Source organism: Anomalospiza imberbis, chromosome 3 (assembly GCF_031753505.1).
Source record: "Anomalospiza imberbis isolate Cuckoo-Finch-1a 21T00152 chromosome 3, ASM3175350v1, whole genome shotgun sequence".
NCBI lineage: Eukaryota > Metazoa > Chordata > Aves > Passeriformes > Viduidae > Anomalospiza > Anomalospiza imberbis.
The window spans coordinates 65506396-65534193 of NC_089683.1; the positions used below are offsets into that span (position 1 = coordinate 65506396).

The following is a 27798-nucleotide window of genomic DNA, read 5'->3' on the forward strand; positions in this document are numbered from 1 at the left end:
TGGTTTTGAGCATCTGGAGTCACATGAGAAAACTTAAAGAGAATTTTAAAGAGTAGTTTGATTAGGTTATGATTTCATATGGCTCTAACCTGCAGGGAATTCCCCCTCTAAAGGTCTCATATTCCTGTAATATTGCAAGAAATGAAGCCATCTTAAAATCACTAAAAGTACTGTCCAGCAGTACACTATGATGTGTTGATCAAGCAGTTTCAGCTACAGCATTATTGTTTGTATTCTATCTAATAAATTTGAGCTGGTGAAATAAAATCCATACAATCCAGTGTAAAGAAGTTCTGCAGGAGCATACAACGATTTAACACGAGTGCACATACATGCAGATCTGAGGATTTTTTAAGTCCTTGCAGTAATCCATCATAAATGGAAGAAACAGACATATAGCAGAACAGACTGAAGAAAAAAGAAATCAAAGTAGCAAGTAAAAATGGCTTTGTGGGTCAGATGCAACAAACAACTTAGGTCCCTAGCATGGATTTAGGATTTAGATGGTGATTATGTATTTAAAACTGATTCTCAAACCCAGGCACTCTCCACTCTTCATACTTTTCCTTAGAATCCTCTGCATTCTTCTGAGGATGATATGATTTTTCTGAGTCACAATGAACTGGATAATTTGATGCCTAGATCAATTTCAGGATCCAGAAGACATCTATTTCTGCAAAAATATGTGAGGTGACCAGTCTGGCCAGTATTCTCAAAGCATTCATGAAACTCTCCTGAAGCACTGAGGTCTCTCCAAATGTGGTAGCAAAGTTGCATTCTGCTCAGAGAGGGGACCTGCAGAGGAGCAGGAGATCCTTCTGAAAGCCCAGAGCAGATAATATCTGGGCTCCAGAAAAGGGAGACATTCAAAAAGCTGTCTAATCTCAGCAATTCTTTTTCTAACTTTCTGACCACTTTGCCAGTTTCAGATACCTGCCTCTTGATTTTAGGCAATCACATTCTTAAACTGATGCAGGTTTAGAATTTTGTTTTGGTGCACTCCATTGCCAGAAACACTGCAGAGGGAGACATGATGCCAATTCAGTGTTCTGAATTCACCAAGAGAAATGGATTGGAAAATGATAAAGTAACAGATGGATCTGACTTTGCCCGGTGCAAATTCTGAATTCAACTAAGAAGCAGCTAAAAGCATGGGAGGGCCCACCTCCAGATGGTGAAGAACCTTCATCGTCTCTAGATTCCCTTGTCATTTCCTGTAATTACTGACTTGAATTACCTTCTTCAAGCCAAAGAAGTTTCATCATCAAGGCAAACAAAAGTAACTGCCCAATATAGCAAACTTTTGCTATCTGAATTTTGATTTAGAACAATATGTTTCACCCAAATTTAAGTCTTTCCAATATTAAATGTAAGAGGAATTTTTTCCCAATCTTGTAAAACTAGTGAAAAAGAAAATTAAGAATCTGACGATGTATATATGATTTATGTTTTTTTAAAGAAAAGATATTGAGTAAAGTTTCAAAAATGTCTCAACTTAGCAGTAGCAGTACAAATTTGCTTCTGTTACTGATTTTTTCACAGGAAATTGCTTTAAAGCATAGCAACACACCACAGATAGGATAATTAGGTGCTGTATTTTGGGCTCTCACAGTAGGTTTTCCTCTAATATACCAAAAGAAGAATATTTTTTTTGTTTAAATTTCAGAAACCTTTTACATCTCTTAACATCCGGAATAATAAACTGTCTTGCTACCTTTGTACAATCTGTAGCTCCCCAGTATCTGCAGGAAACCCACAAGAAAAACCTCACTTACGCACATATTCACCACAGCAAAATCACATGGTCGGCAAGGTGAAAATAACAACTGAAGCCTGATGCAGCTGGAATACATTTGAAATATAAAAAGACAAAACAACCTACCCCTCAGCATTATTTTTTCTAGAAAAAGTTATCTTTTATTGCATTTTATTATAAATATATAATCTATACACACAAACATACCATTAAAAGAAACAACTATAAAAAGCCCCAGAATTTTACAATTATTTTAATGAATTTTAAAAATCATTGCAATGTAAAATGCATATGTTCTGGAAGAACTCAAATTTAATTTAGTCATTCTGTGATACTATAATCCTTTATGTCAACAGAAACCTTCTGTGCTTGTTCAAACTTGTCTACTCTTGAACTGCCTGAAATTGATGTTTGACCTTCTGGGTTTAAAATCTAAGTATATATCAATTTATATCCATACCTGCACATTTTATAAAAACATGGCTAGACAGCTATCATGAAAATCAATTACACCCTATTTTAATTTAATGCATAACTTATTAGGTGATATCTACAGACAAATATTTTTAGTCATACAAAATAGTTTTACACTATGGTTAGTTTGTTGAGTGCCACTGTACAATACTTCTGTCAATAGAAGTACATAAAATACTTGTCAGAGTTTTATGGCCAACATATATACAAAAAGCACATAGTTAATTTCAGAAACATAAACTTCAGGCACATTAGTTCTTAATTCTAAACAAAAGTGTAGGGAGGGGTGAACCACTGCTGTCCAAACAAAAGCCACAGAGGAATGTTTTCTGGGGTTTGAAAAGGTTACACTAAATTTGCTTGTTTGTTTTCTTTCAGTTTTATGCACTATGGCACTTCCTAGATTCAGGCAGAAGCTCAAATATAGTGCTAAGAGAAGAGGTCTTCCTCTGCTACTGTATTTCTGCTCTGATGAGAAACAGGAAATACCAGCAGTCTCATGAGAGTTCCTGTTCTCTGCAGATCCCCAGCTCAAATGGGGATTATTGCACAAACCCAGCTGAGCCTGAAAACTTTTTGAAATTGTGGGATGCAAAAAATCCTAGCAGAATTCAGGAGGTTTATCATTTGAAGACATTCATAAATGTGTATGGAAACAATACTATTTATCTGACATGGCTACAACAAGTCTTAATTGTTAACATTGAATGGAAATATTTCCAGGTATTGTATAATACAGATAATTATACAATACAGGTATTGTATAATACAGATAATACAAATAATTCCAGGTATGTATAATACAGATATTGAAAATGTGCTTTAACAAATAAATAAAAATAAACATTTTAAAACAGGGGTTCACATCTTTACTTTGCAATAGCTTCAAGGGACTAGATTTTTCAGAGGTGTCTTTTCATACCTTTTCTGATAAGCAAAATCCTTCAAATTTTACCATTAAGTATACGAAACCCTGGCCTCTGTGAATTCCGGTTTTCAAATCCTTGATTAAAAGTTTCAAAACTCGAAAGGTATTCAACTTCAATTAACAACAAGAGAATTCATGAGCAGAGTGGCTACGCTGGTGCCAAAAGTAATGCTGGCAACAGCCAACAACAGTTGCTTAGCATATAAAAAAGACAAACAGAGTGATCCTTTCTCTAGAAAGGATTTTGGCAATCTAGTAAGGGACCTTCTGAGACAGAAGGCATATTTGGGTCATTATGTTTACTGGCAATATATATCTTAAATTTCATTTTGAAAACAATCATATTTTTGGCCTCAGAATCTTGTGGCGATGAATCCAACAACTGAACTATGCATTGTGTGAAAGAGTGCTTCCTTTGTTTTGCTTTCAGAGTTCCTGTGTTACAAAGTGCACGATTCCTTACGCGCCTTCTCTGTGATTTTGTTATGCTTTTTCCTCTCAACTCACCTCTGGTCTTTTTCCACACCAGAGGGATCTCTCCTAACCTATTAACTCCCTGTGTTCCACGCTCCTTACCATGCTTCATATCCCTTAATTTTGTACTTTATATCCTAACATCCACTTTCTGAAATGCAGTAACTGTGACTGCAAGTAATGTTCAAGATGTGAGCATATCCTTGATTTATTTAGTGTGTAATGACTCTGTTTATTTTGTTCTCTGCTCTTTCCTCATTCTTTTCTTGGCTTTGGCTACTAATATGTGAGCTGATGTTTTTAGAGGCCTGCCCAAGGAGTCCAAGGAGTCTTTCCTTCAAAGTATGCTCACTTACAATTGATTGCTTTGCAAACATAATTGAGGTTTCCCCCCACCCTCGTACATTACAGATATTAAGACTCAAGAGTAATCTTTTTACCCACTGCTAAGGATCACAAAGTCCTCTGGCAACTAGCCCTAGTTCTGGCCATCCTGAATGATATTTGATTATTGGAAAATTTCTTCATATCCTTGTTCCTCTGTTTTTTTGGGTCTCCTTATGAATAGCTGGACAGTTTTCCAGCACATACTCTTGTGAGACTCCAATGGAAATCTCTCAACACCATGAAAACTTACTCGTATTTTGACCATTATGCTTGAAAGGATCTATTTTGCAGAACTTTTGCCTTTTCACAAACCATTGTGAAGGACTTTGTGAACACTTATTTTTAAATACAAGTATGCTTGATTCATTAGGCCACCACCATTACCTGCTCTTGATTCTTTCTAAGAAGCTCAATGCATGAGCAGGAGTGACTTCCCTCTACAAAAGGGTTTTGGTGTTGGGTATTAGTTCTGTTCATTATTATTATTTATAAAGATTTGGCTGGTAATGCTGGTAATGAAGACAGAGTCTGTAAGTTGCCAGAGCACTCAAGGACTTCTAAAGTGTGTTGTCATATTTTCCTCCTTAACCTCCTCAGACAGGGTAACTGCTACAAGTGGCATGTTACACACAGTTCTTAGTTCACTGTTTTAATACCTGAGCTCTTTTAAAACTCCAGAGTGGCTCCAGTAAGCTGATTACTCTTACCCATAATTTTTAAAAAAAATATTTTTTTTAAAATACAATGATAGACTGGCATTAAAAAAAAAAAAAAAACCAAACCAAAACAAAAAATCCTAACCAAAAAACAACCCTACAGGTTTCCTACCTATGTAATCCTATAGATAACTTTGCTATTCTCCTACAGAGCTGCATCTTCCCATGGCTTCTTGATGGCACCCATACTAGAGACTGGATTTTGTATGGATAGCTTAGTAAAACCATCTTCTATGACTTTAAATCATGAAGATGAAAACTCTCACGAAAGCAGCTAGACTAGGTCTTAAGAGAATTATGTGTCTTTGAGAAAAAGACTAAGCTGGGCTTAGTCACTGACAAAAGAAGCTAACACAGTCTATGGAGAGCTTCAGTGAAGCAGCAAGTAGAGGCAAAACTGCTATGCTCATCCCACTGAAAGAACCACTCAAGATGGACAGCACTACCAGATCAATATATTTTTAAAGGAAGCTCCTAAAATTCTCAAGAGCTTTGTAATCGTGAGAGATGTTCAAATACTTTGATACTAAGTTTTTCAGTCCTAAAGAGGTTTTGGAGTAAGAACACAGAACATAGGAACCTACTTACCAAATCAGAAGAGGTGGTCAGAGTAGAAGCTGTGATTACTATTCTATTTGCAGTAGCACTCAGCTGATATGCTGCAGATTCAGAATAAAAGATTATAGAAAAGTGCAAAACTTGGTTATCTTCTTAACTTTCTAAATCTCATTTAGAATGTTTTTTGTATTTTTAATTTCTACTATTGTGAATCCTTATTAATTCTAGACTACTCTGCCTTGTGGAAATCCATTCTACATAGTAAATTTCAAATCTGTTACTCTTTTTTAATTTATTTTAAATGTACTACCTTAAAATGCCATTAGTATACCCTGGGGTTTATATTCTGAGAGAAGATATACAAATATGTAACTATCTCACTTACCACTTTTATCTAAAATGACTTAAATCTAATGAGTTTACATGCTAAATTTCAATCAGTCATTATTTAATGATTTTAATTTCACTGCATTTAGTTTTTAGCTTGGTTTTTAGAACAAGACACATTAGTACAACATGTTCTATGACAATTTGTATTCCCCAGAAATACTAAGGAGTACAAGTTAGCATAGATTACAAAAAAGCTTCTGAACACTTCTGCCTCAGGGTTTTAAAGGTCCACTGCTTCAGATATTATTGACCAGATTTAGAAAAACATAGAATCCGGATGGTTGCTTCCAAATTAGACTTTGGAAATGTTCCACTTTCTCTAAGCGTCTACACAGCACCTTTCTCTATTCTGTACTCTCCTAGTGGTCCATTTCCTTCCTTTTCCTCCTGTTCATGTTCATATTTGACATTGTTTCCACTCCAGAAGCATGCAGAATTTTACAATGTAACTTTTTTATGTCACTTTATACAAGTCCTGCGCAAAAATACAACTCTAAAGACCTTTTTATAACACTGTTACAGATTGCAATTTTAACAGCATCATTTGTCGTCTGAATAATGTCCCTGGTGCAAGACGGTGGCATTAGTGCATATCCCAGCCTGTAACAAATCCTGTCAGGCAGTGCTGATAAGGTCCTTTCAGCTGCAGACTGTTCAGACTGTATTAGACACAGTCACATTAGGCCATCATACTGTCAATATTCCCCTCATCCCTGCAGGCTGTGGAACTGCAGTCTGGCTTCCCCCTGCCTGCTCTAGAATATTTCCTGTACTTAGATTTTCTGCATGTCCCCCAGGCCAGACTTCCAGGCAAGGGCTGACAGGATACATGTCCTCCGTTAGCCTCTGGGGACTCTGCTGTTAGGATTCATCCTGCAAGAACATGGGAGGCTGAGCCATTATGTGCATGTGCTTCCTTTTTCTAGATGGCTTTTAGATTGATATTGGGCATTTTTTCAGGTGAGATCATAGGAGTCTTGGGAGACAAGCAATCCAGTCCAAACCCATCCCTAATACTGCCAAGAGTTTCTCCTCCGTATCATGGGATCTGCCTTCCATGCAGCATATTTTCCTCTTTCCTGGCTGACTCCATAGAGTCCCTATTATAATAAAAATATTATCTCTGCTTTTCTGCCTTTCCTAAGCTTCCTGCCTGAGAGTTTCCGTGGACAAGTCAACACAGGGTGTGACAGGTTTCTGCAGTTATGGCCCTGAGCACAGCACCCTCTGCAGCCCATCCACCTACTCACACAGCTGCTTGCAGGTGGCCTTTTGGCTCGGCCAGCTCACACAGGGAGTAGCTGGCATCCTGCTGTACCTCTGCTGACTTGAGTACTGCATTTGGAGGTGTGCTGTCCTTAATGACCAAACATGCTGTGCTGAGGACAACTGTCAAAAGACGGCCAGATGAAAGTTTTTAGCTGCCCCTCCACCCATCCACTGGAGCTTGCCAGCAGTTCAGTTTTTAAGACTCTGCATTAGACCATCATTTCTTTGTCTTCCTTTCTGGGGCATTTCCAAATTCAAACCACTGTCCTCAGCAGAGCTTCTGGAGAAGACTGACTTCATGAAGGATGTGGCTACCTCATTGTTGTAAGTCAGGACAATTCAAGCTTTTTCACCACTGTAGACAGAACTGAGCATAGAGGAAGCAGGGTACCTGCCCTCAGCTCCATACCCCATCCTGCCACCACTGTTAGTCCAGTGCAACACAACCTCTCCTTTAGCTGCAAGAGGTGGAGATGAGGACCATGAAGAATGGGGCTGACCACCCACATTGCAGGGCTACCAGCACCCATTAATGCAGATTGTGCTGGGGCTGCTCGGTGAGAACTTTGTCTAGGAGAACTGCTCTGCCGCTCTTATTGCCCCAGTGAAGTGACATGGTCACAGAGCTGAACTGCAACAACTGCAGCTCAAGACGACAGTCCCTCTCAGTCCTTTATTTAAGGACATGATTTGGCCACTCCTCTTAGTCTGCCTCGGCAGACACCAGCTCTAGTCTGACGATGCTAATACCCAGCCACAGTTTCAATGTCCTCCCATCTGCATCTGAGAGACAGAAGCTGGATGATCCTGCACATCCTCTGAGTACACACACATGAAAACATTCTTGATTCACAAGAAGCAGTTCCCCCGAAATGGCAAGAGCACTTCTTAGAACAGATAAAATGTAAAATCCAGAGCTAAAAGCAACAACACAGCGAGGATAATGTTATTATTTTTTTCAATAAATAGATGGTACTATACTGTGTATTACAAATACCACAATGAACTAAGCAGTAGGCAAAATAGGTGCTTAAGCAGAAAAGAGTAGATTTTGGAATTTAAATACATAATCTGTAGACCTAAATTTTAGCCCCTTCAACCCTTTTCCAAAGCTGATCAGAACTAATGACAATGGCTTGAAGTTTCAGTTTCTTGTCTTTTTGTTGTTGTTGTTGTTGTTGTTGGGGATCTTTTTTAAATTGATAATAAACCCATAAAAGTTGGATGGGAAAGAAAAAAAAATCAATCTTCACTTTTCCCTCTAAAGATATCTAATTATCATCATTTTCTGTATTACATTGTGATCAAGGGACAATAATAACAGACGAGAAAAAAATGCAGGCACTATTATCTGTATTTTATTTAATGGATACGAGTCATAAGAAAAAAGACATATGAACTGCTGTTTCCTTATATTTTATATATCAATTCACTTTCTCTCAGAAGTCTAAATTTTATGGGAAAGCATTAAAAGCAATTTTGCAAAAGGTCATAATTGCAACAACAGCCAGCATTTCCAAACTAACCTTGGGAACTCTTCAGTAAATTGTAATATCCAGTAGATGACATCTCTCTATTAATAGATACAAAAAATGTCCTGCTTTTCCTAACATGTGTGTGCCACACATGGAAGCAATTTCCTGTTACAGTATTATCTGGACTATGAAAAAGAAGGCATTCATTTCCAGGAGGCCTGACTGACAACTTTTCTTATATTTTCCAGCAGGCCTGGATACATGATACAGAAGCTCTAAGAACCAGACTTTTTATATCCTATTTATTATCCCTTTAATAGGAACAGATCTGTAGCATGATGACATTAGCAAGGTCATATATGCATTTCCCTAGCAGGAGACAAGCATTATTTTCCACTGCAACTTATAAGTTAACAGACATAATTTTCATTCATGAAAAGAATTTTTTGGTAATCAATGCTACTTATTTAATATATGTACAGTCTTTAAGGTTTGTAAATACAATTATTCTAGTTTGCAAACAAAGGCCAATCAATTAAACTGATGCCATTTAAAGCAAGAGTGTCAGTCAGAAATAAATTGGGAAATTCTGATACATATCATGCTGCCATGACTTTAAATAGTGTCAGACTTTAGGATCGGGATCTTCTGTTTTGTTTGTCCCATACTCTTTAAGAGAAACCAAAACTTTTAAGATGAATAAAATAAGTTCAGAGTGTTGCACGTTCAGAAAAACATGTGTAGAATAAAACTATAGCTTTCCAGGAGGAAATTAGCTTAGTACAAGTCACAGAATGGTGGAAAATAGTTTTATAATCACATCTAATAATGATTTATTGATACGGAATCAGATGGCTGAATGACTTCATAAAAACACACAGCAGAATAAACAGTAATTATTCTGGGAAAAGAGAGGAGGTGGATAGTTCTGGCCACGTTCTCCTGTGTTCCTGCCAGCTTGGCTGTGTCCACCAGGTAAGGGGTTTGCAACACTGCAGCTGCAGAGCCTGGCTGCAGATGCAGTTACACAGACAAACCTGTACCTGGACTGGAAGACCCTACTTGCCTGGTTGGAGGAGGAAAGCAGAACAAGGTACGTCGAGGAACAAAAGCACTTCTGCTACTCAAAGCTGAATTCACACATAATCCTACTAACACATAGCTGCAGTAAATACAGTGGCAAAGCATGCCTGGTGTAAATTCAGATGAGATGATGCTTGTGCTTAGGAGTGAGAAGTAAACAGTAACAATAAAGTGCTAAATATAACCTTAAAAAAAGGATATAGTTTGGAAAGAAAGAAAGAAACTGAGAAAGATATTTCTAACTATAAAGAATGGGATTTTACACTCTTAATAACTTACAGTAAGGAGATGAAGAAAAATTTACAGGACTTAAATAAAGCACTGTGGTCTCTTCTGTGAGTATTCTTATGAATTACTAAGTGGCATACAAATTAGAAAAGATATCATTGGGGTGCTTTAAAAAATCATCAAACATACTAAGTTTAGGACACACAGTCTGTCTATAAACTAATTACAAGCAGGCTGCATCACATTCTTTCTCATAAACTTGCACATTACAGGGCCAAATTTAGGTTAGTTGTGAGGCTGGAGACAAATGCAAAAGGATTTCAGTTGCTGAGAAATGTTTCGCTTCACTAAAAAAAGCGCTCAGAAAAAACAGTGGGGAAAAAAAAGAGAAGGGAAGAAAGAAGCATCTCCGGAGGTTTACTGCTAGCTTAGTTTCTGGTTTGTGTCAACTTGTTTATATCAGCTGCTGATTTGCGTCACTGGCTTGGCTTTGTGGTTGTATCTGGGGCCTGATGGACACCCTGGTGCATTAAGAAATTCACCACAACAGTACAGCATGCTAAGATCAGATAGCACAGCCTAATGTTGTTTTCTTAAGCACACACACCACACACAACCCTACTAAGAAGTTACTGCAGGCAGCCAGGAGAGGTGAACTCTAGGTTTGATGCAAAGCAGCTTTAAATTCAGATAATAGGAAAACGTAGCACTTAGAAAGTGCATACTACATATTTTTAGGGCTACCAAAAGTATTATATATATTTTTTTTAAAGGGTCTGTATTTCTAGGAATCAAAATACCTTATATGTCTTCATTTCCTCTAAGTTTTTAGTAGAGGCACCTTGAGCCATTGCAAACTTACTGTGTTGTGCAGGGAAATTTCTTATTTTGAGATGTAAAATAATATTTTAGCTGTGGCTTTAATTACCTCATTGGAAATTTAAAAAAGTAAATCCTGAATATTTAAGCTTAAACTTCTGACCATCTGCAATATTGACCCCAATATAACTTAGATGCTCTGCTTGAACCACATAGGCTGCCCATACAGAAGTCAAAGCTACACTTTAAGCTTTGTGCCCATGATTAGATGGCACATGTTCACACATACAGAACTGCCTAATTAAAATGCCTATTTAACTGAACGCTGCAGGAATGATGCCTTCCTGCTATTCCAGATGCACAAAGTTTAAAACACTTATCAGGCACTACTGGAATTCTGAGGGCAGACTTCAATAAAGCTTTTACTTCAGGTGAGGCTCTGCTTCACATTTTCTTTTCAAGCTTCCAGAAAAAAGCCTCACAATTCTTTCTATTTTTCTGATCATTCATAGAAGGTCTAGCGAACAAAGAAAGAGAATACAACTTAACAGACATATTTCATAAGATAAAATGTTTTCAAACCCATGTTTGCTTTATGCAAACTTCCCATAAGAAACAGCAGCTCCAAGCGCCTCAAAATATTTCACAAGCATGTTCCTTTATATAAAACATGGGTTTTCTGTTTAAAAATTACAAATGTGATCAAATTTAAGATATTAAAATTACTTCCAGTACAAATACTACAGTTAAAATCTTTTGACCAATATGTTTTACTTCTCTTTTTTCATTCTGAAAATTTTAAAATACCTGGCCTTTTCTCAATGTGAGATGAAGTCAGATTTTGAAATCTTGAATTTCTGAGTGAAGCAGAAGGATTATCCCCTTGGTTATACTGATAATATACCATATTTTAGATTGAGGAGCTGCTGTTCTAGAGACTACCAAGTGAATCCAGGAAGACCCACCAAAGCAAAAAGACTTGCAAAGAACAATAATCCAATTTTTAAACAATGGGTCCAGGAACAATCCAGGGAAAAGCACTTCCTAATCTGTATAGTCTAGAGCAATTTTCAGAAGCATATGGTTCACTACAGCAGAATGCATACAGAAATAATGCTGCTGCCTGCACAGAAAATGGAAGTGAATATCACAAGAGATGCTAAAGCAGCTCTACACTTCTCAAAATATTCTACAATGCAGGAATAACTCATTTAGTAGTGAGTATAACCTCCTGGAGGGATGTGCAGTATTGCCCCTATGAAGTGAAAAAGCTGACCTCCCTATCTGTCCAAGCACACAATGCCCATTCTCATCCTGAGGAACTTCTCCTTTCTCCCCCTCTCCTGTGTGTTGACACAAAGCATCATACTGCATCCTGACTGACAAGGTATTAACCTACAGTCATCACTTTTGATAGATACTTCTTTCAAGAGGAGCTGGAACATATGGTGTCAAAGAGAAATTTATCACATGGCAGCTTGGTTTGCTGAGTTTGACCTGCATTTTGAAGTAAATAGCAGATTCTGTACAGACTTGTTATTATTTACTCTTTCAGAAGTATAATACAACAGCAAATACTAGAGACAGTTTTCATTGAGTCTTTATTAGTCGTCCCTGTTAAAACATAGTTGAGAGACGCAAAGGAGTTTTGATTTCATTCAATAGCCTTTATAAATATCTCCTCATCTTCCTCTTTATCAGCACTCCACTGTTCTGGAACTGGGAGTATCCAGAAGTATTGTGATGTGTTAACAGAGTTGGTGAAATCTGCCACACCAGCTGGAAGAGGCACACTGAGGATCTGGTGAGTAGGAATAAGCCAGATATTTAGCTGGAATAGGTCTGTGGTTTCAGGGCTGTGCCACAGACTTTGGGCTTTAAGGAATTCTGGTCCTGCTGGCTCCAGCATAGGAGGGAAGAACAATGAGGAACAATAAGGAGTAATTTGGCCATGGTTTAGTGTATGAAGACTGTGCTGAAGATAGCAGAACTCCCTGGATGCCCAACTCCAGCACAGGGAGGATGGGAAGAAGAAAAAATAAGGGATGAGCAGTGGTATCCAGTGGATTTGTGCACCAAAGAGCACTGTCACCTCATCCACATGGGAGCTACTTCCTTTGGGGGCCCTTCTGCTCTTCACCACTACAGTAAGTCAGGAGTTTTGCCTTCCCCGTATTTTCAAGTCCCTTTTGATTCAGCCATCCCAGAGAGCTTTTGTGGTTCCCAAATTCAATCCTTTCAGGCTTCCTTAAAAATAGCAGAAGGACCCCAAAGTATGCCACTAAGACAGTCAGAGAAATTTGGAAAGGAGGTTTTGCAAAAATATTTACTATGTGAACACCCTGCTGCTGGTCTTCATAGGAACTTAACTAAGTGACCAAGGGGGAAATCTGAAACCAAAGCTTCAAACTGAACCCACGATTAAATAGAAAATCAACATGCCCTGCCTGTAATGACAACTGAAAAACTATGTCAAAAGCACAAGCCTTTAGTGTCTTTCTAGCTTTACAATATTTTTTTCCGATTTGTTTAAGTGTATACTAGTTGAATAAGATACACAGAAGGATGTGTCCTCTTTGGTGCTCTACTGACAGCTTAAATTAATTCTGTTTAGTTCAGAGGTTTGACTATCTGCTTATTGCAATTCTGGCTATTAGTCGCTTACTTTGATGTAGCAAAGTTGGAAAATAAGAAGCTAAGTCAGTCCTTTAGTCCAACAATCCTCTCTAGCTGAGAACATAAGAAAATTAAAATTTGGCTGTAATATTTACATTTTATTTCTTCAAACATTTCAGCATTGGGAAATAATAATTGTAGGGAAAAGGTGTATATGTTCTGCTTTTTTTTTATATATAGACAAGTAACTGCTTTTGAAATAAACAAGTGTAAATTGCAGTGTACATAATGTTGTTTGAGCCATATAAGTTAGTTTTTCACACCCCTTGTTTTATGTAATTGACATGGTAAGAATGGGTGAGGCAGAGTTAGTACAGTTACATAATGTGATAGAGAAGCTACTGTGGAGCTTCTCTACACCATGACAGAGATAGCTGCAGCAATGTAGGGGAAAGCCATTCTTGGCCTGAGAAAGTCACTGCTTGTCACCAGTGAAAGCTGCTCTGATGAGAGGTGAAAACCCACTTTGGTACATGGACTGTCCATAAAAATGAATATTTGATATTGTTCAGAAGAGACCCCTGAGAATAACACTACAAAGAGAATTTGATTGAAGGGAACTAAAATATTTTCGCCCAAAACAATGAATGTCACAGATTTAAGCATCCAGAATAAAAAACATGGAGGACAGTAAAAAAGATTGACTATCCCTGCTTCATTCCAAAGAGTTGAAAGGGGGGGAGAGCTTGTGGACATGCCATATCAAGCAAAAAATTCTCCCACTGGAAATGTCTAGCCTTGTGTACAGGGACAGTATGACTGTAGCTGAGAGAGTGAGAATATAAAGGAAACTACCATTTTGCTAAATGGCCTGTCAAAGACTTGGCATCCTTTGGGATATTTTCTCCAAAATTTCATGGTTTTAAGCTGTTGCAAATCAGAGAGAATAGTTTTGTGAGAAATATGTAAACAGGTCAGTATGACACTCATCAGATGAATGGATAACTCATTTTAAGGCAGTGTCAAATGCTGTAATGCAGTTATTGCTTAACTTCCATATTTAACTGGTGCCAGTATCACTGAATAAAAACACAATTTAATGCATTACAATATCCAATTACTGGCATGGTGACCATTTCAGGTCAAAGACTCAATCTGCTTTCTCCTTACAGATTAACAGAACACAGGTTTGAGGCTCAGAAAATCTTGTGCCAAGACACCTTCAACAAATCACTTCAGTGTGCCACTATTTCCCTACAAATTAAACAAAGCGTAATATTTTTAATTCTTAGCAAAGTGCTTTCAAATCAACTGATCAAGTTTTAGAGACTGTACAAGTGCCTTTACTTGCTTATGTTTATTTGAATGCACCACTTGGCATGATAATATAAATAAGGCATATTAATATTTCTGTGTAAACACATACATATTTTTACCCAAATTCTTAATTTAATGAATACATTCATGTAAGTTATCGCAGTTGTCTCCCTGGCACCTTTATAAAAGTCATGAATGATGCAGAGTATGCTGCTCTCCACCACTATTTTTCAAGCCATATGTATTTCTCAATTTAAATTCATTTAAACTAGTTTCCTGTACACAGAATGAAGGTTTTCTAGGAGAGAAATACTGATGTAGCTACAACAGGCTATTTAAAATGCTAGCCCTTTTACCCATCCCTCTCTCATCCCTGATGGAAGCCTAGCAGACTTGGTAAATTGGAAGACATATGCACTTTTCAACTATTACTGTGCATAATCCAACAATTCAGAGCCAATTCCCCTTCCCTGCTGTTAAAGCCAAGCCTCCAGGCTGAATCTGAACAGCCAACACCTTATTTTTCTGTCAACTCTGCAACAAGATGTTAAGGGAAAGCTAAGGTACAATGTGTAAATACTCTGGGGTTCATCAGTGAGTTTACTGGGTCATTATTTTTAATTTCCATTGGCTCATAGCATATTCATATTACGACAAGATAACCCAGGCTGGAATGGACTTCAGGAGATTTCTTCTCCAATCTTCTGCTCAAAGCAGGATCAGCTGTAAGGTCAGACAAGATTTCTCAGGGCTTTATCTATTCAGACCATGGAGAAGAGATAGCCCCACTGGGCAAATTATTCCAGTGTTTGATTGTCCTCATGGTAAAAAAGTTTTTCCTTATATCCATTCTGAATCTCTCTTGCTTCAGTTTATACCTTCTCTCTTTGGTCCTCCACCATGCAGCACTGTGAAAGGATCTGTCTGCTTTTCCATAATAATTTGATCGTGGCAAGAGCAAGAGTTCCCCAAAGCTTTCTCTCTTGCAGAATGAACACGCCCAGCTCCTTTAGCTTCTCTGCAAAGCAAGTACTTTACCCTCCTGACCATCTGGGTTGCCTTCTGCTGAACTTGCTCAAGTTTATTAATGTCTTTCCTAAAATGGAGGTGCCTGAAACTGGACATAGCCTTCATGACTAGAGATCTCATGGGTACTGAGCAAAGAAGGCTAGTTACTTCTCTTGATCCTGTTAGCATAGCAAAGGAAGCTGTTGTTTTTCTTTACTGCCAGGGCATGCTGCTGGCTCATGTGCAGCTTGCTGTCTGACAACATTCCCATGGCCTTTTTTGCTTTGACCATCTCTGTCTAGTAGTTCCTACTGTCCAAAGTAGGTCTTATGGTCATAAAATCCAAATTCCTGTCAATGAAATCACATGCGCAACCAGACATTGACCCTTGGAATCCACCCTCCCCTCCAAGCCTTTCTTCTGCACTGGCAGGGCTCACATAACATCACCTACGTCTCCATAACTTTGGCCCTCATTCCCACAGCTGTCCACTCACTCCTGATATGTTCAAGGTTCCTGCTCCAGATGTATTAGTGCTGCCAATGTACTTAAGCAGCAAGAGAAATAACACATGGGTCAGACAAGCCTTAGCAGTTTCTTTGGGAACTGAGTTCCCAGCAAGCACCGGACTTCTTAGACAACAAGTTGGATAAACATATTGAGCCTTCTGTACCTCTAGAGGTGAGTCCCATGTTACTGTCAGTCATGGCTTCCCCTTGGTGCTAATGCATGGCTCAGCAGGAGGCTGTGTTTCTGCCCCAGGGATGGCTGTCTCTAACTTTGCCTGCTACCAGCACACTGAACCAGCCCTGCAAATGCAGGTCAGCCACCCTCCCCTCACCAGGAGTCACCAGACTCCTGTCTTTCCCAGGCTGGGGCTTTCTACTTGACTCCCACAACTGACTGTGGTCTCTGGCTGCCATCCCTCTGGGAAGTTACAGGTTCAGGACATTGCATCTGCAGGATGTCTATGATGATGCCATTTATTCTCCCTGCTGCTGTGCAGTTTGTCCCCTTGCTCCCACAGCTCCCTGTCTTGGCAAAATATTTCCCCATTTAGTACACACATTGGGCAGGCAAGGACACTTTTCTCCTACTGCAGCCTTGGGGAGACACACCAGCTGTGCTCTGCAGTCAGAGATCTGTAAAGCTTTATTCTCCCACTGGAGCTGTGACACAAATAGAGGCTTCTGCTGTGTCAGTGATGCCTTGTGAAGGCTGACCTAGAACAGAGGCTAGATGGAGTTAAAGAATAAAGTAGGTATTTATTAAAGGCCTCAGTGGATACACCTTGGGCAGTACAAGAGCCCAGCCAGGGCTACACCCAAGATGAACCCAAAATGGTCACAAAATAGATGACTGGTCATGAGGTCTCACACTTTTTTAAGTTCTGGTCCATTAGCATATTGGAGTTAATTGTCCAGTTATAGCTTTAGCTTATGAAGTCCCATCCTTCTTGTTTTTCTCTCTTCAGTCTACATTGTTTATGCTCTTGGGCCTGAAATTTGGATAGTTGTCCTTGGTCCCCAGCTAGAGAAGGAATTGTTTTGTCTACCTACTTTGTGAAGAGAGCTTAATATCCCCTAATATGAAGCTCAGAACCATACACTAAAGCAGTACAGAATCTGAAAAATATAAAAGCTAAACTCTGAGGCATCACCAGGGGTAGTTACTCTATTTGGTGGTGGGACCTGTGCCCTGTGGTGCAACACAGCTGATGAGTCCCACATGGCCTTCTGCAGATTTCTAGCCCCCTTCTATGTGCCTTTCTGAGCAAAGTGCTGCTTCTGAGAGCTGTGCCCTGGGACCTGTGCTCTGGGACTGCTAACATGAGCTCAATGGGCACTTGAATCTTTAACCAAGATCAGTCTTTCCCAGCAGTAGAGTCTGAAACTGAGGACAACAGAAAAAAAACACCCCAGAAGATCTAGGAGCGAAGTCCAAAGCAGCTCACCAAGCTGCAAGCATTGGAAGAGCCCAAGAAGTACCCCAGCTCCACGGCATGTTCCCAATCCCATGAATTGCCACTCTGAATGCCAGGTCCCTATTTGCAGCTCCTTGTTACTGTGTTCCCAAAAGAACCTTGCTGTTACAGAATTAGCCCGGCTCCAATGTGGGACATCTCCTCATGAGGCTAGACATCCTGACAGCAGTGTGCTGATGAACTCAATCTCCCCCTCTGCACTGCCTTCACAGCAGCTGGAAGCCAAGCACAGGCAACTGTCTCTCCATGACAAAACTGTTCACAAACTCATTGGTTGTGTCCCTTCTTGCAAAGCAAGCTTGGCAAACCAACTCTAAAGCATTGATCAGTTGTGGAGGCCATCACTACACACACATCCACAGCAACTGGAAACCCACCACATGAATAGAATCCTTGGTTTGGAAAGGACCTCTGAAATCATCAAGCCCAACCATTAACCCAACACTGCCAACTCCACCACTAACCATGTCCCTAAGCACCTAATCTACAGGTCTCTTAAATACCTCTGGGGATGGAGAATCACTTCCCTGGGCAGCCTACTCCAATGCTGTATAGCCCTTTGGAAGAAGAAATCTTGGTGAAGAAATCTTCTGCACCTCACCAAGGTCCTACACCAAGAGCCTCTGCTAATGAGACCATGAAACTGCTTGAACACCCTCTGAACAGGTCTCAATTAGCTCATGGCTTCAGCTGCCCTTGTTATATCCAAAACCTGATAGGATTTCTGTAAAAGACATCACTTAATGTTTATGACAGATTCCTATTTTCTACTTTCCATCAGCAGTTGGTTTTAAAGAGCCTATATGGTATTGTTAGCACCTCAGGTGTGTCACTCTTAAATTCCTAAGATACTTTTGGTGGAGAGTGTAAGGATCCAGATATTCTAATCCTTAATAATTATCATATTATGCAAAAGAAAACTTTCTTAAAGACAGTAAGTTTCTTAAAATGTTACTTTTTCCTTTCTTCAGACTTAAAAATTATCTCAGCCATCCGAAAAAGAAACTATGTTATAAAAGAAAAGTTTTATATATAAGGTTTTGCCATGTCCTTTCAATATGCATGTACTTCTCCCATTGCAATGAAAAGGTTGCCTGCACAATGATGGGTAGAATTTGGCTAAAAATACTGACACCCTGTTTAGGCTAAGACTGATATCATCAGAAGTGATAGGGTAAAAATGTGACCAAATATTTTTCTTGTATCTTTTTACAGTGCTCACGTAATTCTCCAGGCAAAAGGGTCAAAACAAAATAAAACTCAACATTTCAAAGCTCTGCTCATAAAGTAAAATAAATGTCAAAACTCTTAGATTGTAATAAACTACTATGAGATGGAGAAAATAGTGGAAGAAAAAGATTTCTAATCCAGAATGCCAAATAGACTCTCACATATGATAAGGTGGAAAAAATACCTTAAACAGAAGAAGAGTCTTGTTTAAAATTAGGTAGAATAATAAACTGAACATTTAATAATAAAGGAAGGCCTAAAATGAACTAAATTATGCCATGTGAAAGGTTATGAAAAGACAGTGAAAGAGAAACAGTGTTTGACTGGGGAATGTGCAGTTCTCATTGCTATTGATAGAATCTGTACATATATCAGAGACATTGTGGTTCATTGTATACAGCAGAATTCAGAAACAATGAGACAAGGTCCAGAAAAATGAGGAGCAATGATTCACCATTATCATACTTTCAGCCCTCTGACTTTACAGGTGGGCATTGCCTTGTCTAGTTTACATGGAACTAAAAATCTGTGTGATGAGACTGAACTGATATTCTTTGTATACTATCAGGAGGCACATCTGGAGTCATGAATTGCCCAGGACAGATAAAACCATTGCTACGGCATCATCTCAGATTTATTGTAGAATTCAGAATAAACTGGAATTTCAATTTACAAAAAAAAAACAAAAAAAAAACTTACTTTCTTAAAACAGGGGGGTTGTCCCAGACAACAGAAGCAGTGAGGATCTGCTATCCATCTATGTTTATTGCCACTAAAGATTTAAAAACTTGAATTTAAGCATCCAACATTCTGACATACTTTCTCCAAAGCAAAATATATGGGGATTTTAGTTCTTCACAAATGAGTGCCATCTTGTGTGACATTCTCTCCCAATGTGGGATGAAAAATATTTCCAAATCTTGAAATTTTTCATGGAATTTAAATTAGGTTTGCCATCTTGCACTAGTTAGCTCAAAAGCCATTTCAAAAGAAAATACAACTATTTATTTGATGTAGGTAGGAACAAGAGCAGATATTTTAGAACACAAAGGGCTAAAGTAAACTTCAGCTGTTGTTTTCAACAACAAACAAATATTTCCATAGTCACAGGGAGTGAGCCCAAGAGGTCTGGACACTGTTTGCACGTACTGAGCTCAGAAGTGCACGGGGATGCAGTGCTTGGAATCACTCCTTTTATGGGCTCATTGTATAGCAGAATGTAGGAAGGAAGAAGCTCTGTGAAGGCCCATTCTACATCTCCAATGTCACCATCATATAAAGTGAAAACCTTTGAGGTTTCTCAAATTCTGAGTGTGCAAAAGGTATTTACCTATGAGCTGCTTGTTGAGTTCAAGGAGATTCTTGGGGCAATATTGCACACAACTGAACTGTTGTAAACACTTTTGCTAACACAGAGCTTTGGCTCAGGAGAAGGAGATGACGCTTTTGCCAGCACCCTAAGTGCTCAGAGAGGGCCTAATAGCTGTGATTGGCCACATCTGGGGACTTCTCACACATCCCCTGACCATTGGTTCAGGAGCCTCATCTAAGCTCTGGCTCTGCTAGGTGATCTGGACTGGCTCTGGCTGATTCTCCTTCCTGCCTGGAGCTGTCAGATGGCACACAGTCCCCTTGTAATTTGTATACACCTGAAAGAATTCACTGTAAAACTTGAAAATGGAAGTCTTGTAATGCATCACACCATTAACCTATTAGGATGATTTTGTCAAGAAGCAAATTATGTGTGTCTTGACATATTTGTGCTGATAAAGGTCAGTATGTTAAGAGCAACATTAATTGAATAACCCAGCACCATGAGACTTCAGTAGAACCTGCCATGTTTTCTTATTTTGTGGGCTGTAAAGTTTCTCAGTAAGTCAGAATATTAACATCAGTACTATAAAAAATCATTTGATATTGCTACTGTATGTGGTTATTAAAGCACATTACAAAATATTAATGACTAGCTTTTCCTTTCACCTAGTGAAACTGTAACTGCACATAGCAGTACTTAGAAGATGACAAAAACTTTTCTTTTTTTTTAAAAAAAAGCAACCTTAGTAAATAGTTTTAAAGTTACTCTTCCTATCTGAGATCCTAAGAATGGAGCAAAACAGCTTTTCTGAAGAAGAAAAAATATGAAGCAAAATACTTGATACTTTCAATTTCCTCCCCAAAATCATTGAGAATAATAACTACTAATAATTAAAAATCACTATTCAAGTACTACTGTACCTGTTTATTTTTCAGTTCCTAGGTGCAATTGTATAATAACTACAGCTAGAAAGACATTTCTAATCTTGCAGTTCTGAAACTATTTGCAAGTACCAGTGGGCATAAAGGATGACCTTCAATTTTTCTTCTGCACCAGTTATTCTTCCCATGAGCTGTATAGCTTCAAGGTATAAAATCTAATTCTAGGTGTACATAGCTAAAATTTAGCACCTGCTTGTCAAATTTGAGAATGAAATTTTGCAGAGAAGCAACTGGTTAACTTAAGACATAAAATATGGGGTAAGTATTAACAACACTGCTGTTTCCATTTACTTTAAATGGGCAACACTGGAGTTCAGTTAGTACAAATATACCCCAGCTAACCTACGGTGGTAGGAAATAATTCTGCTTTACTGGCACTATTCGAAATGAGAGTCCTATTGCATTATGGAAATGTGGAGAGTTAGTCTAATTTTGCTCACCAAACTCAGTATACAGTTCCTCGAGGACCAAAAACCCCAAACACTAAATGAAATTTCCTCTGAAAGTCAGATTTAGGATGCAGCTGGAGGCATTGTTTCCAGTGAAGCAGGGGACTGAAAAGACAGGCTTTATGCTAGAGCCTGGAAGGCTGGGCAGGAGGCTGGAGCTGGCAAAGGGGCTTTGGCTCACAGTTTATCCGGCACAGTTTATGGGTTGTGGGCCTGCAGCTGAGGCCAAGATTCAGGTCTGATTGGGTCAGGTTTGGAATTAATGACAGTAAGAATTGAAGACCTATGTTTATTCTGGGAATTGCAAGGAACTTGGTGCTGATGCAAGCAGCAGCAATGAAAGAGTCATAGTAGATTATTTGGTAGCTGGTGGTCACCAGGCTGTAGATAGCTAAAATGAGTGCTATGCTTAGGATGTAGGGCAGAAGAGCTGTAAGAGTTTGCTTTGCTTCGCTGTGCAAGGTTTAAGCCTCTGTAGCAGTTTTCCTATTTCCTTTTAATAAAATACTTGGGAATTGGTATTTTTCTTTCACCCAGTAGGACTGCAAAGCTGTCCAAATATGAAGACCATGGGAGCAAATACATCACTATTGCACCTTAGGAAAGAGATAAGAAGAAAGCTTCATAAACCTGTTTTACCAAGCTTTTGCAAAATCAAATAATGGATGAATTTACACCTGTAACCTATTTTTAAAGACGTTCAAGGTGACAAAACTGATAAAAAAAAATTAACAAATAACTGCAGCAAGCAGCTTAGTATTGGATTGATTCACCACTGCTCATTAGTCTTCAGTATCAATGAAGACCTAGTCCCACTTCATACTATATATTTGCAGAAAAAAAGTTATTATGACTATTTTTAAGCTGAAAATATTTCATGCCTGCATGAAATCTGCAATGTTTTCCTGAAGGTGCTAGTATTCCTTGGTTTGCCCCAGCAAAGAAAGGACTCAAAACAAACCTAAACCCAGAGAAAAAACCAGGAAAATCGGACAGCTTTCATCACCTTATATAATACCTGCTAATTTCTCTCTATGGTACAGTATAGATGTCTGTCGTAAGACAAGAAGAAGGTGTCACTTAAACTTTTATTCAACTTTTCCATTAAGTGCATTTTGAAAGTAATAAGTGGAAATTAATATGATAATCACAAGGAAACAGGACAAAAATTTATTCAGGAACTTGATAACACACTTTTGTTCAGAAAACAATAATGCAGCACTTGAGGAGAAGGGTTGGCATTTAAACAAAAGCTGGATGCATATGAAACAATGTTTTAAAATTTTAAAAAGGTGACAATCCTTTTTGCTTGACTGCCACACATAGAAGTTGGAAATAAATTGCTTTTTTAAACAAAAATACATTGTCTTTTTAAATTACTGCTCATACAGAACTCTAGGTACACAAGAGCAACAATATTGTTTTCTTAACTTTGACCATTTACTACTTCTTTTGAAAAGGATCATTACTTTTATGGTTTTTTTGCTTCCATTAAGAATATAGCAGTCAGATAAAATTTATTTGCTTTAAGAGAAGTATTAGCTCACTTTTGGATTTGGTTTTTTTGGGGAGGGGACTGAGTTTTTTGTTGGTTTTTTTGTATGTTTGGGTGGTTTGCGGGTTTGTTTTGTTTGCTGTTTTTGTTTGATTGGTTGGTTGGTCAGTTGGGTTTTTTTCCACCATCTATTTTAGTAGTGGATAGAGCTGAACAAAATTGTCATAAAGTAAAAAAAAAAAAAAAATCCGGTTTCATTCCCTTGAGAAAAGAAATGTGTAGAGAATCCAAGATGACAGCACCACTCTACAAAAAATAAATGTAAGTGTATTGTATTCAGTTTCTGTTAAAAACTCTAGCAATTTTGAACAGAAACAGAAGAAATGATGGCTTAGCATTCTCCTTGCTCCAAAAGAAAATTGGTTCTTTATGGATTTTTGTGAATTCAGTTTACTTCCCCATGTGCGTATTATTATGCACCAAATGTGAAAGGCAAGGCTATGGCAAAACGGCTGAAAGGGACAGAGTTAAAAGCCTTTGTGTGATCCTCATATGAGACGAGTGAACTACAACTACCAAAATGTCCTCTCACTACTCTGAAGGACATCTTTAGTAAGGAGATGTTATAGGGGTGCCATGTGAACATCAAAACCAGGACTAACTACAAATTACTCTTCCTCCTGTTAGTTCATTTTTGGATTTTTTCACTCCTCAGGGAGGTCCTGAGGTTCTCATAAACAATTTTCACATAATTAAAACACCCACTTGGCTCACTTCTAGACCTTTCCTAGCCTCAGAGAAACCTACATGAATACTCTGATTTCTCTTTTCAGAAAAAAAAAATCACTCATTTTCTGTTTCTTGAAGAAAGTTTATGTTTTACAGTCTCCACAATATCATCCTTCACAAGGAAAAGTGAGAGAGCATATCTGAGTATTTATGGACAGTAGAAGTGGTCCAACATTACAGGAGAAAAAAAAACCTTTTATTTTTTTGAAAATCCACTTTTCCTCAGCTTCTTTTCTCTGGAAGATGTATGTCTGCTCATTAAAGTGTAAGTCTTATGCAGATATGAACAGGACAATCGAAAAAAATCCCAGAATATCAGACTCTCTCTCCCTAGAGGTAGACATTTACCCATACACATTAAGAAGCTTCTTTCTCCAAATTTGCACCCAAGTTGCCAGCAGTAACCAAGTCATTTCAGTTCAATTGAGATGTTTCCACCAGATTCTTTAAGACTTCTCAACCTCTATAATGGCATGATGCTCTAAGAGGAGTCAGGACTTGCTGATGGGCGTCACCCTTGGGAAATCTATTATTTCTGACCATGCAATCAAACCAGAGACCAGAAAATGTGAGAGAAAATTAAGAATAAATTTATTTCAATACATTACAAAGATTATATTATAAGGAATACATTACTACATTTGGAGAAAAAACATAAAGAAAAATTACAAAAATACACATAGTGCCCCTTGGATGCTCTGTTTAGAGTGTCTCTTCTCTGGTTAGTTGGCAGAACCAAGACCTGAAACTAGTGGAATATTTTTGCCGTTATAGAAATTGTGACTCAGTTCTTGAAAAAACTGCACTCCCAGGCACAGCTTTCTTGAGTAAGAACTACTAATGGAAGAAATAGTAAGAAAACCCACCTGAGTGTAAATACACCCTTGTATTTTTCCTGTAATCTTTAATCTTAGCAGTTATTTTAATAGAGAAAAATTTCAACTTCCCTGCAAATGAAATATAGTTTGTTCCCTAAAGAGCAGCCTGTTGCTGGATTGTTCTAGAGAGGTTTAATACTTCAGTTATCAACAAAGAAACACATGGTTATACTGGCTTTTCTGTGAAAACTGAGCATGACAGGTAAATTTTTAGAATTTGCACACACAAGTTCATTTCACTACATAATTTTTCTAAGTTGTACACACTTGAGCTGTTTAAGCTATTTGAGCTGTTGCATAATTGCATAATATTTCTATTGGCTTTTTCTAACAACTACGTGTGATCATGAATGAAATATGGTGGAGGTAAGGCACACCTTTACTAGCTGTATCGTAATCACAGCTAGTCTTATTTCAAATATGACCTCAGCAAGAAAAAAATTTTAGTTTTTGTAACAAGAGTTTGTTTTTCTGTACTTGTCAAGTATATGAACCCAAACCAAACTTGCCCCCAAGTTCATTCTACTCTTCTCTATCTCACCTCTACTTTCTCTAAGTTATCATGTAGAACATTTCATCTTCTATACCAGGACAAAAAAGAAAGATGAAGAAAATCATTCTATCAGTCACAGGTTAAGAAAAAAACAACTCCCTCAGGCAGATGGGCTCTTTCACTTATCCCTTTCCGGATTTGAGACCAATCCAGGTCTCAAAGTGGTAAGGAGCAAGCATGGCCTGCCTCCTGATACACTGTAAATACCACAGAGATGACCAGGATAAGCCTGGCCTGGAGCTAAGGATGCTCTTTCAGGCATCTTGGGAAGACATGGGAACAGCAACCACAGTTTCAGCTGAAACCCAGCAATTCATTAAAACATTGTGACAGTCAGCAGTAAAAATAAAAGCAGGTTAAACTCTTTTCCCGCTCTGGTCTTGGACCAGCATGAGATTTGTATGATTGAGCACAAAGCTGACGAAATGTCTGACTAAATGTATTACCAATAAAACCAATCTGACACGAGGGCTCAAGATATCCATGCTTCTGTCATTCAAGGTGCCCTATATCACAGCTGAGTAAAACAGGCAGAAAAACATAAGAAAACAAGAAATTCTTTAAAGTCTTTTAACTGAAAAGAGATAAATATGTAAAGATACAACTAAAGCGAAGTTTAAAAGAGCAAGGTTTTCCAGTGAACAATACCCCCCTCCCCTTATTTTTGATATAATTTTATATCTCTGAGTTACTAAAAAAAATAAGCAGTGCATTAACTGAAAAGTCTGTTTTTATCTGAAAAGACTATTTTTATCAGTTATCAACAGAGAGAAACTTAAGACTAAAGCAAGCAAATTCTCTCAGCTGCAAATTACTTAAAAGACTATGACATTCCACAGCATGTGTGGGTCACTGGAACAATGGTGCATACTAGGGGACAATTTAGTACTCCTCTGTCTAAGAAACATGGTTATATTTTGAGTATAGATTTGGTTTGTTTGGTTTTTTTTTTTAATAAGAGCAAAGAGGACGGTGAAATTGGAGTATCTTATCATTAGCCATTCTGGGTCAGCAGCTAATTCATTAAAACATACAAAATTCAATACATTTTTCCATTTTTATGTATGCAATCTTGAAAATTTTCCTTTTCCAGGTGCCTCTAAGAGATGGGGACAACTCTCTTACTCCACAAAAAGGGCTTTGTGGAACTGCAGTGCAGTGGTTGCAAGAAGGCAAAGCATACTTTTGGAGTTCTTTTCCCAGCATTTTTTAGACAGTCTATGAATTAGTAAAAATGAAAATAGTATTCAGCACCTTGAAAATATCTCAGCATTCAGGCTTTTTTTTTTTTTGCATAAGAGAAGTAATAGCATTTAATATTACAATTAAGACTCTGTGATTGAGCTTTATGTAAAAATCCATGCTTTTTAAGAAGTTAATATGTAAAAGACTAATTCTGTAAAGCAAGCAAGAAAGTCTCTCTATTTACTTGAACCAGCAGAATTTGACCCAAATTATTATTTGCTTCTAACATGGATCTTGTGTCAATGAAATGTATAAAAAGAATTTCTAAATCAGCAACCCACAACTATAATTTGCCAGTATGTGGCTTCATATCAGGGGTTGCAAAGAAATGTTTGTTTTTATTCTGTGAAATATGGATGTCTCCCACAAAACTCAGAACTGTGCATTAATATAAACTTTGAGTAAAATGATCAAAATGAGCATACTTGGTAGTGCAGGAAATGAAACAAAACAGAAAATCTGAAGAAATTTTCTTAGCTATATTACTCTTAAACTTCATAATATTTAATAGCTGGAAGCTATTAAAATAGCATTAAATCATCTAATTTGATCCTATGTTAGATTTTACCCAGGTACCTGTATATAAATCTGTTCATAAAAATGTTTCTATTCTCAGATAACTAAGCTGCATGCCCCAAGCATAGACAAGGGTTTGGCTCTCAGTAGTGACAGATGCTAGCTAAGCCAAGATGGATGATATCAGCAGGCAACCATATGAGTAACTGCTGAAGGAAGCAAAAGTACTTGTTTACCCAGAGACAAAACTCTCTCCCAGTTCTGCAAGTATTAGTATGAGCCTAGTAAGCATCTCAGCCTTGAAAGTACCTCAGCATAAGTACTTCAGCACAACTTTCCTTCTAAAAAAGAGATTTAGTCCTACCTTGTAACTCTACTGCAGTTCTTCTTTTGTGATCCTCCTTGGAACCATCTCAAGGAACTTCAGGGCTGAGCAAGGACAAGTATAGAAGCATAGGGGAAAGATTAAAAGTGTTGCTTGGAAATTACCTAAGCATCAGTTTAGCAGCAACTCCTATTAAAAAAGAAAAATCATGGAATGAATAATCAAACTACTGCATGACTGAAGTAGCACTCAACATAGTTCTGTTGAAAATACATTAGGTCAGATCATTCTTTCTGTGAAATGAGTAACATGATGTTATGGTTTGATACTGGTGCAATGTTAGTGCTTTCATGAAAATGTACTTCTTTAAATAATTGCTGTGAGATGTGATTAGGAATAGAGTAGAGCAGGCTTAAGTCTAATAACAAAAGAAAAAAAAAACTTTATTAAACTATTACTACTATAGAAAACACAGACACTAAATCCAGGATGAAGACTCTCTAAAACACTCTTTTTCTTCTCACTTAATTTCTAAACAAAACTACAGTGAGACACTACCCAGGATTCTTGATTAAGTTGC

General features: G+C 37.9%; 1 long non-coding RNA gene across 1 annotated transcript; it reads right to left on the minus strand.

Annotated features, from left to right (window-relative positions):
• Nucleotides 1-236: 236 nt before the first annotated feature.
• On the minus strand, nucleotides 237-27522 carry LOC137470966 (uncharacterized). Its single transcript, XR_010997329.1, has 3 exons — nucleotides 27258-27522; nucleotides 5324-5394; nucleotides 237-842 (listed from the first exon to the last, which is right to left on the minus strand). It is a non-coding gene; the product is annotated as an uncharacterized lncRNA (long non-coding RNA).
• Between the last annotated feature and the right edge of the window lie 276 nt (nucleotides 27523-27798).